This window comes from Megascapheus bottae, chromosome 3, assembly GCF_031878675.1.
Source record: "Megascapheus bottae isolate mThoBot1 chromosome 3, mThoBot2.hap1, whole genome shotgun sequence".
NCBI lineage: Eukaryota > Metazoa > Chordata > Mammalia > Rodentia > Geomyidae > Megascapheus > Megascapheus bottae.
In genome coordinates this window covers 43,888,811-43,910,225 of record NC_143511.1, presented here as the reverse complement: position 1 = coordinate 43,910,225, position 21,415 = coordinate 43,888,811, and the positions used below count along the sequence as shown (strand labels likewise).

At 36.8% G+C, this 21,415-nt stretch overlaps 1 protein-coding gene across 1 annotated transcript in view; it reads left to right on the top strand.

Moving 5' to 3' along the window:
• The window catches only part of Mpdz (multiple PDZ domain crumbs cell polarity complex component), a 380,703-nt gene that overhangs the window by 24,794 nt on the left and 334,494 nt on the right, over positions 1–21,415 (top strand). The gene's annotated exons all lie outside the window — the stretch shown is intronic.

Below are 21,415 nucleotides of genomic sequence, written 5' to 3'. Positions count from 1 at the left end.
GTATAATTTATCATGCCCCAGTATATTTTTTTGTCTTTTACCATCCAGTGTGTTTGCTTGTAGATTTGTAGGTATATTCTAGTTAGCACAAATGAGGGAAACCATGCAGCCTTTGTTTCTTTGGGTCTGACTAACTTTGCTTAATATCCGTACAACATCATTCTTTCTGATGGGTTAAGATAATTCCACTGTGTATATATACCACATTTTCTTGATCCATTTGTCCATGGAAGGGTATTTATGTTGATTCCATACCTTGTAAGCGTTATTTCTTAAAAGTTCCTCAACCTCTCAAATGCTTTGGGAAATATGTCCTTTGGAGAACATTGGCGATCTAAACCATAGCATATAGGGATACACAGAATTTATCAGCTGTTCACTGACAACCTAAAGTACTCAAACCTTTTAATCATCTATTTCTCATAAATATTTGCTTCTATAGGTCCATAGCATCTAAGCAGATAGGACCAAGACAATCAAAAATTAAATATCATCAGTTCTATAATGTCAGATTCTTCATTGCTACTTTTCATCGATTCCAAACGAACCCTTCCAAGTTCATGGCATGCCTGATTCTAGAAGAGAAAGCAGTATAAACATGTAATACATATATAAGGGAAAACATACAACATTTGTCTCTCTGGGTATGATTTACTTCACATGACTGAATGTTTTCCAGGTCCTTTCATTTCTTTACAAATAATACAATGTCATTCTAATGGGTGAATTAAAATTCATTGTGTATATATACCATATTTTCTTGATCCATTCATCCATTAAGAGGCATTTAAGCTGATTCCATATTTTGGCCATGGTGAATAGGACTGAAATGAACATGACTGTGTTGGTGGCTTTGCTGTAATGTGGTTTTAATTTCTTGGATAAATTCCCCAAAGTACAATCGCAGTTCTTTTTGTTCTTTTCTTTCTTTTTTTGTTTTTTTATTTTTTGGTCATGGACTTGGCCTGGGCATTGAGCTAGTCAGCTCAAAGCTACCTCCCTACCCTTGAGCCAAGCCCCACTTCCGGTTTTTTAGAGGTTAATTGGAGGTAACAGTCTCAGGTCCTTTTGTACATGGACTTGCTTTGAACCTTGATCCTCAGATCTCAGTCTCCTGAGTAGCTAGGATTACAGGCATGAGCCACCACACCCAGCTTATAGTGCAGTTCTATGCTTAATTTCTTTTGGGGAAACTTACACACTGCTTTCTAGAGTGGTTGAGGAAGTTTATATTTCCACAAACAGTGTATCACCATACTTTTTGGGTTATATCCATTTTAAAAGGGGTGAAGTAGACTCTCATTGCTGTTTTGAGTAGCATTTATATTATGGCCAGAGATTTTTTTTGTCACAATACACACACATATATTTCATTTGCATGAATTCATTATAAATATAATGGGTTTCATTGTGATATTTTTATATTTACTTATAATACATTTCAATCATATTTACTCCCCCACTCATCCTGTCTTAATCATTTTTCTTTGTTTTGTTTTGTTTTTCGGATTTTTTGTTTTTGTTTTTTGAATTCTGGGCCTGGGCACTGTCCCTGAGCTCTTCAGCTAAAGGATACCATCCTGTCCTTGAGCCGCACCCCCAATTCCCATTTTCTAGTGATCAATTGGAGATTAGAGTCTCACAGCTTTGAATTACCTGGTTTTGTATTGCCTGGGCTGGCTTTGAACCACTATCCTTAGATCTCAGATCTCAGATCTCAGTCTCCTGAGTAGCTAGGATTACAGGTGTGAGCCACCATGCCTGGCTTCTCTTAATCATCTTTCTACTGGTCCCCTTCTTCTTCTCCAACAGTACATTCTCTCTTTCTTGTCTTTCCCTACTGAATTTTACATACATGAAAAAATTTGATATGTGTCTTCTGGGATTCACTAACTTCATTTCATATGATGAGTTCTATTTTCTTCTTTATTGCTAAGTTATAAACCATATATATATATATATATATTACATTCATCTGTTCATGGGCAGTTAGGTTGATTGCATAATTTAACTAATGTGAATATTATTCTTATTGACAATGGTATGAAGGTTTCTCTGTTGTATGGTAACCTAGCTATCTTTTAGGATATATCCAGGGATGACATAGTAGAATCTTCTGATAGTTCTATTTTTTCGGTTTTTCAAGAAACCTCCATACTGTTTTCCATAGTGGCCACACTAATTTGCATTCCTCTCTACAGTGTATAAAGATTACAAACTTCATTCTTTCTTCAGTTCATGTATTGAACCATCCTTGTAAGCCTGGAATGAGACCAGTTTTATCATGGTGTATGATGTTCTTGAATATGTTCTTAGATTTGATTTCCCATTATTGCTTTGAGGATTTTGCACATTTATGCTCATCAGGGATTTTACAGTCTTTAGGGGCTATATATCTGGTCTCAGAATCAAAAGTAATACTAAGTTCATACAATGAGTTTTCAAGAATTCTTTTCCTCTTTATTTTATAAAATAATCTGAAGAACATTCATTTTAGTTTTTCTTCAAAAGTCTAATAGAATTTTGCAATGAATCCATCTGGTCTCTTGGTTCAATTTTGGCAGTTCTTATGTGTACAGAAACTTAAACATTAATTTTAGATTATGTAATTTTTGGAGTATAAATTTTCAAAATAATTTATAATATTCTCTGGATATCATTGATAGTTGTTTTCTTTCTTTTTCTCTTTTTTTAAATGTCAGGGTAATATATAAAGGAATTACAATTACATTCATCAAGTAGTAGGTACATTACTTCTCACACATTGAAGCCCCATCTCATGTTTTTGTCCCCATTTTCCTCTCCCACTCCCCCAATCATCTTGATATCCCCATTCCCTTCCCTATTTCAAATAAACATATATATATATATATATATATAGTATACCAAGTAACAAAGTCAGATACAGTAACCACATGAGATTATCCATCGGGGAAAAAAGAGAAAAGAAATAAGAAAAGAATGACAATCACAAAGATAAACCTCTTGTTTCCATATCCTAGAGTATTTCCTTGAGTGTCATCCTATATGATCTTATGTGCACAACTTTTGAGCTATTGTAATCCTCTGCTAGGAGAGTCCAAGATTTGTACTAATTATTAGAAATGAGAGAAACCATTGCACCTATGTTCTTTTGGGTCTGGCTTACTTCACTTACCATGATTTCTCCAAGTCTTTCCATGTCCTTCATGTGTCTATTGACTGTTTTTATTTCTTCTTCTGAGAAAATCTCCTTTAGCTCAGCCCACTTAGTATTAATTGATTGGAAGCTAGATTTTGCTTATAAATTTATAGGTAAATAATTTTGGTGGTATGCAAATGTGTACAAATGTATTGATGGAACTATGGTAGACTCAAAGGAGAAATTTGTTCAGTTCCTTGGAAAGGCAAACTAAGTTCAACAAAATAAACACCAAGAAGTAGGTACTTGAAAGGGGTAGAGAAGGGGTCACAGAGAAAGGGGTGAATGAATGAAGAGGAGAAGAACAGAAGAATGCAGTCAAAAATCCAATGTCTGTCCTACAAAATTAAGAAGAATGAGGGAAGGGATGGGTAAGGAAGGAATAGGTGAGAATAATAAAAAAGGGTAACATTGATTAAGATGCATCTCATTCATAAGCTTATTTGTGAAATGGAAACTCCTCTGTACAACTATTTAATGACAATAAAAATACAGAAAATAATAATTCATCATCCATAGAATCATTTGAGAAAAAAATCACATAAATATTTTATAGACTATACAGTAAATAATGTATATGTTTAGAAAGGCAATGTAAATATTTTATAGAGTGCAGAGTTACTATTAAGTTTGAAATAAAATCACTGTGTTTGGATAAAGATAGTATACACTAAATCGTATCACATAATTTTACTGCGGCTTAGTACAGTACAGTTCATAAATCACTGCATGTTCTGCGCTACCTGGGAGCTCCAGAATCCAGCTGCCAAGTGGGCTCCTCCTTCATTTTCTCCTGACCTCACCACTCACGGCCTTGCTTTGAACTGTGTCAGTGATCAATACTTGCTCCTGGAGAACTGGAAACGGGGCAGCAGCTCACCCAGATCATCTACTTTGCACAGTGATGAGAAAACTGATCAGAAACGGACATGGAAAATACCGAATGAATTCCATATGTAACCTGTGTTCTGTGTATTTTTTCAGGTGGTTGAGGACACATTATCTTTCTTTCCTGAAATCCAGTCCTCCTGAGCCTTGATTGGCCCCTCTCAAGTTCAGTTATGCATCAATGCCATTGTGATGTTTAAATATTATAATACTTACCAGATTGTGTGAAAAAGATACAGGTGTGTTTTGATAAATGGATCATACAAATCAAGTTATTCTGTGGAAACAGTGTCAGAAGCTCACTTTCCAGCTGATTGAAGCAACTAGAATCAGAAATCATGTAGTAATCTATGTAAAATGAAAATGTGTCTATCATTAGTTACCTAGAGATCAGAAGAGAATGCTTTTGCTTCGTTGTAGTATTTTAAATGGCTGCTAATGATGCCTGGAAGAGAGAAAAACTAAACATTTAACAGAAACAACTGGTGTTTAAAAGAAACTAGTAAGTTTAAAGATTATATTTAGAGACCCTTGATTAGTCCAGTTAAAGACAAAAAGCAAAGAAGATAGAAGAACCCAGAAATTGAAGAGAGAAAAGGCAATACTTGGAAACTGCAACAGATTACAGCTGCTGAAGACATTAAAGAAAGAACTTGACACCCCCTCCTCCAAAAAAGGTTGATACACATTGCCAATAGGAATGAGCTAAAAGAAAAAAAATTCTGAAGATGGTAAGCCAAGTATAAGAGATCCTGGATACTTATTTAACATATAGATTTCTAATTCTCATTCACTGATAATTATGAGGTCAGAGAGTGTATATTTGGGGCAAATGTCAAAGGTGATTTTGGTGGAAGTAGATTATGGGGCATGCTTTTAAAATCCTCAATTACTATCATAAGGTATGAGGGCCCAGAGGAACCAGCTAAGCATTCTACTCAATGCTTTCTGTCAATTATTGTAAACATGTGCTACTGAATAGCCACTGTCTTTGTGTATAAAGAACTCTATGCTCTTTGTAAAAGGCTAAATTCTGTATAAGCATGAAAATAAAAATATTACATTGAAGGTGAATACTTCTCTAAGTCAGGGTACTTCATACTCAAGCTCTTGACTTCCTTAAGAAACACACTGGTGTTTTAATAATGTATGCTTTATGAATAAATGATGGATGCCTTTATTGTCAATTAAACTCTGACTCTTTGAATGTAAGAAGACTTTTATTCGTGGTGGTGATAGTTTTCTAGATAAGATCTTGCTATGTAGCCCAAGGCCCCACTATATAACTTTACTACCATTAAACTAATATTCCTGCCTCTGTTTTGGGATTACAGAGATGTACCATCCATATCCCCACAAGAGAGGTCTTTTAAACAAAGAAAAGACATTTGGTTTCCTGAGTAGCAAAAATGAAACCAACAGTGTGAGTAAAGGAGGAATACATCAATGAAATGGTCCTGGTTACCAGTTGTGGCATAACACACTACCAAAAATAAGTGGCTTAGAGCTACAACCATTGAATTATATCTCAAAATTTTGTGGCCAAGAATCTAGAGTGGGCCCAGTTGTGTGCTTCTTTTGTTCTTTGTTCTTCATGGTGTCAGTCAGCTTTACATGCTGGTCTTCAACTAGTAGATGAGCTGATATAATGAGTACAGGATTTGTTTCCTCACATGTCCGGCTTCCTGTACGAAATGGAGTCTTGTTACTCATTGTTAGATGTGCAAACAATTTGCAGACGTTACTACATATAGTCTTTTTCATTTTTTTTTAATGCTGATACTGGGGCTTGAATGTTCTAGTTTGTTTCTCACGGCTGAAACAGCATGGCAAAGCAGCTAACAAACCAGAGAGTAAATAAAATGAAGACAGGATCTAGTGTCTCATCACTAATACCAGCATTTCATGAGAAGGTGTAATTAATTGTTGTAATAGCAATGTAGAACAACTACAAAACATGTTCAGGTTCTATTTCCTGGGGTCAGCATGTAGGCTTGCACTTGTGCACACTCAAGCATCTCTAGCTTGAGTTTGCTTTGCTGCTTAGGATGTAAATGTAAACCATTGACTGTATTCCTTCAGTGACAATTATACTGCTACAAGTAAACAATACGGATGCACTGTCTTTCATTTTAGACCATATGAATAATTTTAGAATGAATTACACTACCAGTACAACAATAATGGCTTTAAATATGCACAGATGTTTCAGGGATGTGTTGTGGTTTCTTCTGGTGATTCCCCGAGATACACCAAAATGGTTTGGGCAAAGAAATTTCCTTTTAGCTCTTGGTGTTTTTTACGAGGTGGGTTACGACTTAAAACTAAGGGAATGATTTCAAATGTCTCAGTCTTATCCCTCTGGATATTTTTCCCATGTAGCAAATCTTAAAATAACTTTTATTGCAACCAAGGGTATGTATTACTTATAGTTTATGGAATTCATCCAAAGATCTCCAAAGAGACTCAGGGAGGGTAGGGAGAATAACCTAAGTGTAGAGGATGATTGAATTGGGGTGATGCTGCATTGTTGGTGTGCTGGCTGTGTGTTGGGTGAGTTGCTGCCTGAGCTTGGGGTAGAATAGAGCCTTGGGGTGCAGTGGGGGGTTGGGGCTTCCTCATTTCCTATGAATTGGGAAACAATAAGCCATTCTTCTGTACTAAGGTGACTTGTTCTGTTTTGAATTCTGGGATACTAGGGAATTAAGAAACATCATATTATTTACAGGCAAATTTGTACCAAGCCCTCAGAGGAAACAAATTATGTTTACCTATTTAAATGCACTTGAGTAAATCATTAAATCGACCATGTTTTGCATGGTCCTACCAACATACAGTTCAAACTCATCTTTGATAAAGTATGATTGAGGTAGCAAAACCAAACATATTTGCAAATTTTGAGTCTACTAAACTCCTTAAGCATGGATCTTTCCAAGAGGAAGTAAGTGCTATTTCCTCCTAGAATCATATTGGTTCCCAAGTATTAGTAAATTTTTCAGAAATAACTACTGAACAGGTTGGGCTGTAACTCACAATTCTCCTGCTTTAGCCTACAGAATGCTGGGATTGACAAGTGATCAGTTACAACTATCTACCACTGCATTCTTTCTATCCAAAAGCATGGTTCTGTAAACAATACCTAAGCTAAGAGAGATACTAACATTTAAATATAGTTACTATCCATATTGTTTGCACAGCCCTTGATTGGTTAGGCCCATAGAGCTCCCATATCAAATTTGTCTTTAAGAAAAGAACGTTGATTGATATGGTCTTTGAACATCAAGAAGATAAACCAATAAACTCTACAGATTTAAAATAATTGAATTTTAAATTGTGCTTACTTTTATTTCATTAACATTCTCATTAGACAGTAAAGAAGTTTTCAGCACTAGTAACTTAGAAGATTTATTTATTCATTTATTCATTTATTTTTGTTGTTGTTCATCATGGAGTTTGAACTTAGGGCCTAGGCCCTGTCCCTGAGCTCTTCTGCTCCAGGCTAGTGCTCTATCACTTTGAGCCATAGTTCTACTTCTGGTTTTCTGGGTAAATAATCAGAAGAATCTCACAGACTTTCCTGCCTAGGGTGGCTCTGATGTCAGCTTCCTAAATGGGCTAGAGTTACAAGCATGAGCCACCAGCTCCATGCTTTATTGAGGATCATTTGGCTTTTGGTACAGAGGTACCCTATACTTCGTGGTTGAGCCATCTTCCTTGTTAGGAATATTCTGGATAGGCCCTTTCCCGGGTTGAGGTGAGTCCCCTGATTTCATATGGCTTCACTAATTTTCCCAATGTCATTTGGCAAGTCATTTGGCTGGCCGATGTCAATGCTCATTCATAGGTCTGATGAATATATTGCAGGGTGTCCCCTTGGGTCCCAGGATTCTTCTGGCTTTCTAGATCTCATCACCAATAGCTAACACAAGTCTCTTCAGACAGGGACTCTTAGGTGTGAAATTTCAAGTACCAGTTCTCAAATTCCATGGGTGAGCAGAGCAAGTGTAGCCACAAGGGTCATGGGATCAAAAACAACCGAATGAATGGAGTGCCAGTAATCAACCAATAATCTAGCCTATATATGAAATATGAATCTAATCCTGATAAAACATGAGGAAATCTAGCATTTAAAGAATGCAACATCAATTTGGTGAGTTGATTATTTGAATGATGGGAATGTGCCTTGAGAAATGCAGCTTCTTGGTTGATTGTCATAATTTTGCCTCATAGTTTTACCTCCTTTTATTATTATTATATCTTTAAGTAGCTGTGCAAAGGAGTTTCCCTTTTAAAAGCAGTTTATGAAGAAAATGCATCTTAATCAATGTCATCCCTTTCAACATTCTCACCCTTCCCTTCTTACCCACCCCTTACCTCAGTCTTCTTAATTCTGTAGGATATACAATGGATTCCTGATGGAGTTCTCCCTCTCTTTTTCTCTTTATTTGTCCATGCCTTTCCTCCTAATCCCATCCCAGCTTTTCTTTTTTAAATTTAATTTTATTGTAAAGGTAATGTACACTGGGGTTATAGTTACATATGTAAGGTAGTAGTGAATATATTTCCTGTCAAACATTGTTACCCCCTCTCACATTTTTCTCCCAATTTCCCTCCCCACCAGTGCTGTACTCCCTCCCCCCGCCAAGTTATCAGGTACCGTTTTCCTGGTATTTTATTTTGCTGAACTTTGACATTCTAAGGAATTTTACTGAATTCATCTATATTGCAGTTATTATACCTGTATAAACCTGCATATCACTCAATATATTTGCTTGTATCAGCTAATTCTAGTTTCCACATATGAAGGAAAACATGCATGCTTTGTCTTTCTGGGCCTGACTTACTTTACTTAACATAATTATTTTCTAAGTCTTAAGATTTCTTTACAAATGTACAATATCATTCTTTCTAATGGACTAGTAAAATTCCACTGTGCTTATATACCACATTTTTTTTGATCCATTTGTCCATTAAGGGGCATCTGGGCTGATCCCATACCCTGTCTAAGGTGAATAGTGTTACAATAAACATAGTTCTGCTAGTGGCTTTACTATATTCTGGTTTGTAATCTTTTAGGTAAATGTCCAGGAGTGGAATTGTTGAATCAAAGACTTTAATGTAAGACCTGAAAACATGCAACTATTATAGAAAAGAGTAGGGAGACTTTAATGGCTCCTGGGTACAGGTTGAAACTTTCAGAGCAAAGATCCAGAAGCACCGCAAACCAAATAAAGACTTGATAAATGGGATTGCAAAGTAAAAATATTCTGCATGACATGACCAACTAAGTAAAAAGCCTACAGAAGACTTTTTGGGAAATTTTGGAAGATTTGGGGAGATATTTTTTGCCTGCTACACATCAGACAAAGGCCTAACAGCCAAAATATACAGAGAAGAACTTAAAAAATAAACCCTCAAAACATCAACATTTTTAAAATTCAGATATCTGGAACTATTCTGGGATGTTCTCAATTTCTGAGCTAATGGTTTAAAACACTGGCTTTTTAATTTTCTTGTTGCTTGTCCTAGGACTTGAACTCATTCAAAGCCTGGGAAGTGTCCTTGTGCTTTTTGTGCTAAAGGCTAGTTCTCAGCCACTTAATCCACATCTCAACTTCCAACTTTTTTTCTAGTGAATTGGAGATAAGAGTTTCATGGACTTTCCTTCTGGCTTTGATCCACAGATCTTATCTTCTTGAGTAGCTAGGATTACAGGTGTGAGTCACTACTACCTAGCTAGAACTGGCTGTTTTAAATGAGCATTCAAGGTGATTATTCTAAATTGTTTTTTAACCATGTAAGGAATGAAATAAACATTCTGAGAATATCAGCACATTCTTTGGCATATATCTACCCATGTGCTTCATCTGCTGTCAAAGTAAGCATCACTTTAAATCTAGATCTCTGCACATCTTTTTCTATGTATGCTCATGACTGGAGAGAGATTATTTTACATGTTTTTATGTATTGCCTCAATAATTCTTTCATTCAACAATATTCTTCATGGAAAATTCATTATGCATTACAATAATACATCATAATATGCATCACATTATACATTATGTTTACATGCACTATACATTATTATGTATAAATCTGCCTGATTCATTTTAATAGAAACATAATCCAGACTTTGAGCATATGCTCTTGGTGATTATACTACTGACTGACATACAATTTTCAATTGTTTATTATTTCAAACAATGCTTCAATCAATACTCAGATATGGGGCTCAAATGTACATATAAATATAATTCATAAACATAATAATTTGGGGGTTATTTTATAATTGAAATATTAATGTATGTTCTCTATAAAGTAATAGTACTAATTTATACTCTTGGTAAATTTACTAACATAATCCTTTTCCTGGCCTTGTTTTTATCAAAATTGAAAAAAATCATATCATATTTGTTTTAATTTACATTACTTTGATTTATTGTAAAGTTGAGTGTTATTTGTTGGACATTTATGTCTCTTGCAATTTTTCTGTTCATGGATTTTACCTGTTTTTATTTAGAGTTATTTGTCTTTTGCTTCTGCCTTTCTAACTTTTATTTATTTATTTTTATTTATTTTTTGCCAGTTCTGGGCTTGAGCTCAGGGCCTGTCCTTGGACTTTCTCAAGGCTAGAGCTCTATCACTTGAGCCTCAACACCACTTCAGGCTTTTTTTTGTATGTATGTGGTACCAAGGAATCGAACCTGGGTCTTTGTGCATGCTAGGCAAGCATTTTAACCACTAGGCCAAACTCTCGGCCCGTCCCTTTCTAACTTTTAAATAGAACTTTTATTGTAGGACAATTTTGGATTTACCAATGAATCGCAAAAAACAGTAAAGACGATTCTTTTATTTTTCTCACCAAGTTTGCCCCATTGTTAACCTCTTATTTTGCCATGGTGCATTTGTTAAAACAAAGCAAAAAAACTAAGCATTTAAATTAAAAAAAAAACAAAACAGATTATTGCCATTAGTTAAATTCAAGTTTTTATCTGGAAAATATAATGTAACACTCCTATTAAGTACAATAAAATATTTTTGAAAAAGAATCTCAGATCCTTTGTGCTTGGACTAGCTTTGAACCTTGATCCTCAGATCTCAGCCTCCTGAGTAGCTAGGATTTCAGGTGTGAGCCACCGCCTGGCTTCTCTTTTGTTCTTTTGCAGGAAATCACTAAATTCAGTCCACACTAGAGAGGATAGAGAGATGATGGTGGAGTCATTAACCTCCATCTTTTGGAGATAAGAAGTCCTATCACAAAAATACTTAGAATTTTTTTATTTTATTTTATTTTATTTTTCCAGTTGTGGGCTTGAGCTCAGGGCCTGAGCACTGTCCTTGGGCTTTCTCAAGGTTAGAGCTCTACTACTTGAGCCTCAGCACCATTTTGACTTTTTTTTCTGTGTATGTGGTACTGAGGAATTGAACTCGGGTCTTCATGCATGCTAGGCAAGCACTCTATCCCTAGGCCACACTCCCGGCCAATACTTAGAATTTTTTTTATAAGAAAGTATTCTCTCTTCTCTTATGGTTATTTGTTCAGTCATTCATCTGAATGAACATGATCTTGTGTATATTTTTTCATATTCTAATTTTTAACCCTGCATTATGTTATTTATTTTTCCGCCCAAATTGTTTCAACTTTGTCCATGAAGAAGTTTTTCAGGCTATTACCTCAGCCTTGTGTCTTTCAGGCATTTTCTTACTTTGAAATATTATGAGTCTCCTTGCACTCAATTTTGTCTTTGTCATTTATTTTTATATTTGATGTATCACTTTGCATATTTTAGATAAATTTAGAGTGTTATATAAATATTTGAAAATATTTTCCCAGTATCTTTCTTGTCATGATGTAATTGTGGTATTTGCAAAATTACAAATATTTTTTCTTAAATGTTTTTAAGAAAGGTTTTATTTTCAGTTTCTCTGAAGATCTTCTTTATCATTTTTTTTTTTCCAGTCCTGGGCTTAAGCTCAGGGCCTGAGCACTGTCCTTGGATTTTTTCTCAAGGCTAGAGCTCTACCACTTGAGCCTCAGCACCACTTCTGGCTTTTTCTAAGTATGTGGTACCAAGGAATCGAACCCGGGTCTTTGTGCATGCTAGGCAAGCACTCTACCACTAGGCCAATCTCCCGGCCCCCTTCTTTATCATTTTAATCATTAAAAGGTGCACGATTTTTTCTTACCAACATTATTCATTTATAATATTTTTTACTTTTAAACTTTTAATCCATCTGGAATTTATTTGTATAATAGGTGTCAAGTGAAGAGATGGCTTTAATTTTCCTCACTTAACGAAACAATTACCCTCCTATCATTCCCTGTTAATTTAAAGTGTCACTATTTTTAAGTGTTCTTTTTCTGCTCCATTAGTCTATTTGTCCTGTCTATTCCTTCACTGATCCTACACAGCTTTTAAATTACTCGAGCTTTAGCAAAATTTCTTTTTTTCATATATTTTTATTGTAATTAATAGAAGGGTTACGTTATATTCACCAGATAGAAGGTACATTACTTCACAGACATTGATACCTTTTCTCATGTCTTGGTCCCTATTTCCCTCCCCTCACCCCCGTCCCTTATCTTGTTTTCCCCCCTTCCCTATCCAATTTCAAATAACCAAATAAGCATATATACAATAAATCAGATGACAAGGTAAAACACTGTAACAATATGAGATAACCAAGAGATAGCAAAAGAGATGAGAGATAACATAGTACATTAAGGACAACATTCACTCCTTCTATAAGGAAAAGCCATATGGCTTTTGTTTCTATATCCTGGAGGTCCTTTCTTTTAGCATCCTCCTATATGGCCTTATGTATCTAGGTTTTGCTGTATGATAAATCTCTGCTAGGAGCGCCCAAGGTTTCTGCTGATTATGAAAAATGAGGGAAACCATTGAGCCTATGTTCCTTTGAGTCTGGCTTACTTCACTTAATATGATTTTTTTCTAAGTCTTTCCATTTCTTTACAAATGGGGTGATGCCATTCTTTCTGACAGCAGCATAGAATTCCATTGTGTATAAATACCACATCTTGTTGATCCACCCATCAACTGAGGGACATCTGGGTTGGTTCCATATCTTTGCTATGGTAAATAGTGCTGCATTGAACATCATTGTGTTAGTGGATTTAGTATGTCCTTGTTTCTTTACAATTGGGTAAATTCTAGCAAAATTTCTTGATTTCTGTTTGAGCATGAATTTTCTGGTGAACTTGATATTTGAGAAAGCTGGTAGCTTAATTCAGTGTTTTTGAGCTTCAATTCTATTGTCATTTTGGAACAGATAATTTGTAGGATTGCCAGACATTTATCAGCATTCCTGGTTTTGTACCCTCTAGATTCCAGTATCACCTTATCCCAATGCAACAACAACCACCACAAAGAAGTCATCATTCATTGTCACACGTTTTCCATGGGGAAATGTGCCGTCTTCTAATGAACCAAAATCTTAAGAATTCTGCTGTGGTTTACAATCTTGTTGTGCGCAGCAATTCTGGTGCATGGAAGACTCAACTTCCTGTCTCCTTGAAACGGGGCCTGGATATATGACTTGCATGACTGAAGAAATGGGAGGAAATGTGGTTCTCCAAGTTGATACATTTTAAAGCCAGTGCTTACATATCCCATGCTTTTTTCCCATATTGGAAGCACACTTTAAAATGTCAAAGGATCCTCTACTACCTCCATCGAAAAAAGGCCCAACTGAGCCAAGTTGAATGTATAATATAAACCAATGGGAATTTTATTGTAATTCCAATGAGATTTGGGAGGGTTGTTATTACAGTAGCATGGTGTGTTCTTACTGACACACTGAAGTTTAAACAATAAGAAAAAATATATGCCAAGCTGTCTCTGCACTCTGATTTAAATAGACAGTTATCTACTTTCTCTCTGTCTCTCCTGTTTTCATCATAATCAGTGTTAGAGATAGGGAATGTGAGCAAAAAATAATAAAGCTATGTTAGTAAGTGCAGTTGTCAGGAACATTTGTACATTGTTAATGTTTTCAGGTGTCAGGAAAGGAACTGGGAATGGAATGATAGCTTTCTGATATCCAGAGGATTCCTTTCTAATCCCCATTAGAAGCACAGCACATGTTTTCCTTCTCCTGTTCGATGATTTCTCTTCTGCAAGACATTTGAGATATAGAATCCTCAACTACTTCCAGAAAAAAAAAATCAGCCACATCAAAAGTAAAGATATGAAGAACTTCATGACGCTAACAGAACTTGAAATTCAGTCGGAATATGTGCTACTTTTTAATCACTGCATTTGTTTTGTTTTGTTCTGTTTTTGTGGGTCCTGGGGCTTGAATTCAGGATATAGGCACTTCCTGAGCTCTTTTGCTCAAGGTTAATATTGTACCACTTTGAGCCACAGTCCCACTTCCAGGTTTGTTTACTTTTTGTTCATTTGAGTGCTTTATTGGAGATTAGAGTCTTTATTGGAGATTGAGCCACAATACCACTTCTGGCTTTATTTGTGGTAACCAAGGAATCAAACCCAGGGCTTCATGCATGCTAGACAAGCACGTTCACGTTACCACTAGGCCACATTCCCGGACCCTATCAGTGTTTTTTGGTGGTGGTGATGGTCGTGGGCTTGAACTTTGGGTCTAGGTGCTGTCCCTGAACAATTCAGCTCAAGTTTAGCGCTCTACCACTTAAGCCACAGTGTCACTTTCCATTTTTCTGGTGGTTAATTGAAGAAAAGAGTCTCTCAGACTTCCATGCCCAGGCTGGCTTTGCACTGCCATCCTCAGATCTCAGCCTCCTGAGTAGCCAGGATTACAGGTATGAGCCATCTCGGGGCAGGCCCTGTCAATGTTTTTATTAGTACGTTTAGAAAGATTTCATGAACTAAGCATGAAGGTAGGTGCCAATACTTCCAACATGGAGGGACAGGTGCAGGAGGATCATCATGAGTTCGCTGCCAGCCTGAGCTACATAGTAAGATCCTTGAGAGAGAAAGGGAGAAAGAAAGAAGTAAGGAGAGTAAGGAAGGGAAGGAGGGAGGGTAGAAAAGGAGGGAGACAGCAAATCAGAGGTTTTGTTTAACCGTTATGCTTAAAGTCTGGGAAATACATTTGTTAAACAGAAGCATCCCTTTTTTTTCTATTTTATTTTTTATTTTTTTTATTTTTTTTATTTTTTATTTTTATTGTAATTAGTAAAAGGGTTACATGATATTTGCCAGATAGAAGGTGCATTAATTCACATACATTGATACCCTTTCACATGTCTTGATACCCATTACCCTCCCCCCCACCCCCCCACCCATCTTGGTTTTCCCCCCTTCCCTATCAAATTTCAAATATCCAAATACAAATAAATTCAATATATCAGATAACAAAGTGAGATACTATACCAATATGAGATAACCAAGGGACAGCAAAGGAGATGAGAGACAACATAGTACATTAAGGACAACAATCATTCATTATATGGCTTTTGTTCCACTATCCTGGAGGTCCTTTCAATTAGCTTCACATTATATGTCCTTATGTATCAAGAGTTTGCTCTATTGCAAATCTCTGCTAGTAGAGCCCAAGGTTTCTACTGATTATGACGAATGAGGGAAACCATTGAGCCTAAGTTCCTTTGAGTCTGGCTTACTTCACTTAATATGATTTTTTCTAAGTCTTTCCATTTCCTAACAAATGGGGCGATGTCATTCTTTCTGACAGCAGCATAGAATTCCATTGTGTACAAATACCACAACTTGTTGATCCACTCATCAACTGAGGGACATCTAGGTTGGTTCCATATCTTTGCTATGGTGAATAGTGCTGCAATGAACATTGTTGTGCTAGTGGGTTTAGTATGTCCTTGTTTCTGGGTGGTTGGGTAAATGCCAAGTAGTGGAATTGCTGGGTCATAGGGGAGTTCTATGTTTAGCCTTTTGAGGCACTGCCACACTGAGAAGCATCCCTTTTGATTCTTTCAAGATATTTTCTGGTAGATATTTACATATTTTCCATGTTCATAATAGAGCACCTTCTCATGTGATTATCAAAGGCGTGAATACTCAAAGTGTCTCCATTTAACTGTTATGCACTCTCAGCCAGTCTTCCCCAATGCCAGTGGAATGCATTCTAAATAATTACTCTAAGGGCAGCTTGGATTAGTCCAAAAGCTTCCAGAGCTCCACACCACCTTTGGAGCCAATTCCTTGGAACGGAAACTATCTCTTTAATTTTCTAAATTGGTAGGTGTGTGCCATTACTCACCAAGAAAATTTATTGCCTAAGAAAGTGGGAACACATGGAATTGGCTTACACCAGGTACAACTCCAGCAGGTGTATGACTTTCCCGCCCAATAAGCCACCATTGCTCTTTAGTTATTTGGCATCTATTTGCCAGAAACTCCTTATTTATGCCACAATTGTTGACAACACAGTTCCAGTGGGTCTTGCCAGGCAATGCCATTCACATTTATTCAACTTCAGGAAGCAAGGGAACTGAGTTTCACAGCAGGAGGGTTCCTGGTACTGAGATTCCAATCGCTTGACTCTCAGAATTGGCACTTTTTTTTTCACTAATATTAAAGAGGAAAGTGCCTTACGGTTCAAAGCACTTAAAGTCCTGTCTTGAACTTCTTCCATGAACATTGTGGGTAAGAAAAAAATGATTTTCATACTTGGAAAAAAATCAAAAAGTGTCTCTCCAGGTTCAGCCAGTACAAGATTGCTTGTTGAGTAGTTGGCACTCCGTAACCTTAAAGCAAAAACACTGAGAGTTCACCAAGACATTCAGTTGCCCAAACAGAGACCTGATGTTTATACAAAAGTAACTGCCTGAGAATGCTGAAGCTCAGCCCTTTACTTTTCTGGAGTGTGTCAATGCCATTGTTTAAAAGGACCCTGTTGTTGCTCTTCCAGGTGACAGTACAGACAAAAGGAAGCCCAGAAGTGTGACTTTGCACACTTTTATTATCGTAATTATGATAATAATAGAAAATTGATGGTTTGTTTACTCTATGCCGAGTACTATATACTAAATACTTTTTCAGATGAAGTACTTTAGGCTTCGTAAAGGCAGAACACAGATGTGTCTTCCCAATGGCTAGAGGCACACATAGAACTCCATACATGGTATTCTCATTCTTCCTTGATTGGAAGAGAAAGAAAGTATATGTCTCTGGTAGATAAAGAAGTAGAATCTGAGCTCAGGTTGTCTATCCATAAAGCTTATGAACTTGACCCCTACAGTGTCCATTTACTCTTCTGTTTTAACCTGCAGAAAAACACAGCAAAATTCAGGGATGGATGTTTTACAAGGATTCACTGTTTCCTGACTTCTTCCTCACATTCCATTAATTATAGAGGGGCCAGTACATGACTACATACACTGCCCACTCGGGGCAGAAACTTAAGTGCAGGGTAAATAAAGAGTGTCATGTCTGGGAAACTAGGATGTGAGAGATTAGAAAATTATAGACATCTTGTGCAGCTTTGATGAGATTTTACTCATACTATGATAGCAATTAGAGAGGTTTCACTATGCCCATAAAGCCCTCATGTAATCACTGACACTACCGACCTCTTCTTGGAAGATGACAAAGAATTCATTGTACAAGGCTTTATTAGACAATTACAACAGGTGGAAACTTCTGCATTCCTCTTCCATTATGTCTTTGGCACTTCTGGGAACAGGAAAGGAGCTGAGTTGCTTACATACCTGACCCATGCCATGCAATTCAGAGGCAGCCAGGGCAGCTCCTCTTGGAGTGAGCAGTGGAGAAGAATGTCTTCATTGTCAAGTGAGAAGGAGAGCCTGCAGCTGCCCTGCTGAAAGGTAAATAGGAAAGGAGCTTCTCTCCATATAAAAATCAATTCTAATGCACCCTACATTCCTTGGACCGTCACATCAAACTACACATGGCATGAAAAAGTGCAGATTTCAATTTAGGTAATGTACATGCCGTTGAAGGTTAGCAGAGGACCATGACCAGACCAATCCATCTTCTGTAGATTAATGTCTGGGTTAGGCAGGTATGTCATAAAACATGGTCAATGCAGAGAACCACTCAGGGCGGGCCTCCTTCTTCTCTAATGCACTGCATTGACTGCCTGTGAGAGAGCTTTGGTGCTTGGAGGGGCTACTGCTTTTAAATGTTCCGTCTGACCCAGATAATGTCAAAGTGTCTGAATGCATGTGATCCTCTTTTTCCAAAAGAGCATCTCTAATGCAATGCAAATGCACATTGTAGGGGAAATTCCAGCTGAGAAAATGAAGCCTTATATTTCTAAAACCATATACATGTCAATAGCCCATTATTCTCCTGTTTTAAATGTAATTGCAGCCCAGCTCTGAATGAATTCCTGAAATAATAAAATACATTGAGTAGCAGTCACTGAGTCTTGCCTTTGCTTTATGCCCTGCTCTTCCTTGGCTCCTCCAAGGTCCCTCTATAGCCTCAAAAAGCAAAACTATGAAGGAAAGAGAAAAAAAAAGTAAAAGTCAGGTCCCTTGTCTTGAGCGTGTTATCTAGCAGAACACTATGTGCAAAAAACATATGAAGCATTACATTGCTGTCTTGAAACCATTCATGTAACTGTAATGCACACAGGCCAATTTTGTCTGACAAATTATTTCCAGACAATTAAGAATACTTATAATTGTTTTCTTTGGTAGGAACTTCCCTGTATTTCCATTTTTCCTTTAAAGCTAATGTTTCCTGTAATGGCCCAATAGCAATCGTTTTGAAAGAACCTTTCAAAATTGCTTTCTCTCTTCATCATGTGAGCTGTCCTGCCTTTTCTTGATAAATTTAACATATGTGTAGTACAATCTTTATCGCCAGACTGGTGAATTTAAAAAGTTCATTATTTCATTCAATTCCCGCTTTGACACTCCCCTTCTCCACCCTTTCTTCATCCTTCTCCCTCCTCCTTTCCCCAGGAACTAAGAGATCCTTCCTCTAAAAATTAATTTGATGGCAAGAAGACACGTCAGGATCTTCCTACCAAATTTCTTCCTTCGGAAGGTAATTAGGACTCTATCTCTGTTGACAAACTAAATTAAGATGTCCCAATGTCCAAAGACAAATATGTAACACTTGCCAAAGAAGTTTTGCAAATAATAAAATCACATTGTAGAAAATGAAATCGATTGCTATTTAGTGCCCCACCATACTTAGCGGTAGTCCTGTTGCCTAATTCTTTTAAATGCTAAGGTATCAACATAAGATACGTTCTTTCATTTAAAAAAGACCTTCAATGGAGAGACAACCGGTGAAGAAATGCAGCAGTGGTACTCACTAGACATTGTGTTGAAAACAAACTATACAACTCGTGGGTGGGAATGGGAGGGGTCAACTAGTAGAGAGAGAGGGAGAGGTGATATGGTCCCAAAAGAAATGTACTCTTTACCTGACTTACGTAACTATAACCCCTCTGTACGTCACCTTTGTAATAATAAAAATAAGAAGACAATTAATGCAGAAAGGGCTGGGGGCATGGTTCAAGTGGTAGATAACCTGTCTAGAAAGCATAAGGCTCTGAGTTCAAACTCGAATACCACAAAAAGAAAGAAAAACATAAACAGCTCCTACAAATAAAGAATTTATCCTCCTACAAAAGATATAAAGACCTTAAACAACAACTTTTTACCTGATTCACTCTTCCTACCATTTTCTACTGGAAAAATCCTTTGGATAATAATTATAATTGTTTGAGGCCCAAGGACCTCATATCTGTTTTCTAATATTTATTTTTAGTCTCTGAGTTCCATAATACCACATCCAGGAAGAAAAAGTCCATTAAAAATTTTTCATTATAAGTTATTAAGAATAACAATCAGAAAGGTAAACATCTTATTTCCATAATCTAAAGTTCATTTTGTTAATCTCATTCTGTATGATATATGTACATAGCTTTTGAGCTATAATGTACTATATGAAGTTATTTCTTTTCTCTTTTTTTTCCACTCATGGTTAATCTCATGTGGTTACTGTATTTGACTTTGTTACCTTGTATTCTGTATATATGCTTATTTGTTTATTTGAAATAGGGAAGGGAAGGGGGGAAAACAAGATGACCGGGAGAGGGCAGGGTCAGGGAACTGGGGACAAAAACAGGAGAAGGGGAATCAAGATCGGAAAAGGAATGTACCCACTATCTGATGAATGTAACTGTAACCCCTCTATACATTATCCTGCTAATAAAATACAATAAAAAGAAAAAAAATTCATTAAAAATTATTTTGCCAGGCACGATGGCTCATGCCTGTAATCCTAGCTCCTCAGGAGGCTGAGATCTGAGGATCAAGGTTCAAAGCCAGCCCAGGCACAAAAGGACCCAAGACTCTCTTTTTTTTTTTAGCAAGAGTTTTTTTTTTTTTTTTTTGCCAGTCCTGGGCTTGAGCACAGGGCCTGAGCACTGTCCTTAGACTTTCTCAAGGCTAGAGCTCTACCACTTGAGTCTCAGCACCACTTCCGGCTTTTTTCTATGTATGTGGTACCGAGGAATTGAACCCGGGTCTTCATGCATGCTAGGCAAGCACTTTAACCACTAGGCCAAACTCCCAGCCCCTAGCAAGAGTTTTTTTTATTGCACTGTTTTCGTTCTTACTTTTTCCTTCTTTCCTTTTTTTCATATATTTTTATTGTAATTAATAGAAGGGTTACATTATATTCATCAGATAGAAGGTACATTACTTCGCAAACATTGATACCCTTTCTCATGTCTTGGTCCCCATTTCCCTCCCTCCTAACCCCACCACTCATCTTGTTTTCCTCCCTTCCCTATCCCACTTCAAATAACCAAATACATATATATATATATATATATACAATACATTAAATAACAAGGTGAAATACTGTAACAATATGAGATAACCAAGGGACAGCAAAAGAGATGAGAGATAACATAGTACATTAAGGACAACAATCACTCCTTATATGGCTTTTGTTTCTATATCTTGGAGGAAGGACCTGAGGCTCTTATCTCCAAATAACCTCAAAAAATGGGAAATTGGGGCTTGGCTCAAGGGTAAGGTGGTAGCCTTGAGCTGAAGAGCTCGGGGACAGCTCTCAGGCCGAATTCAAGCCCCATGAACCACCCCCCCCCACACACACACACAAATTACCTGCATTCACTGAAACACTCAAATAAGTTGCTCAAAGCATATTACATTTGTTGTTTCCAGAACAAGAAGGCCAGGGAGATAGTTGGGACTTAATAGTATTGATAAGGGCCACTCTCCTCCAAAGCTTTTGCTCTCCACATCTTCACTCAGGTGTTGGGATCTCTTCTCAAGATCTCAAAATGACAGCTGATAAACCATCTGTCAAAGATTCAGAAGAATCTTTGCGTTAAGTAAGTACCAGTTTGTTT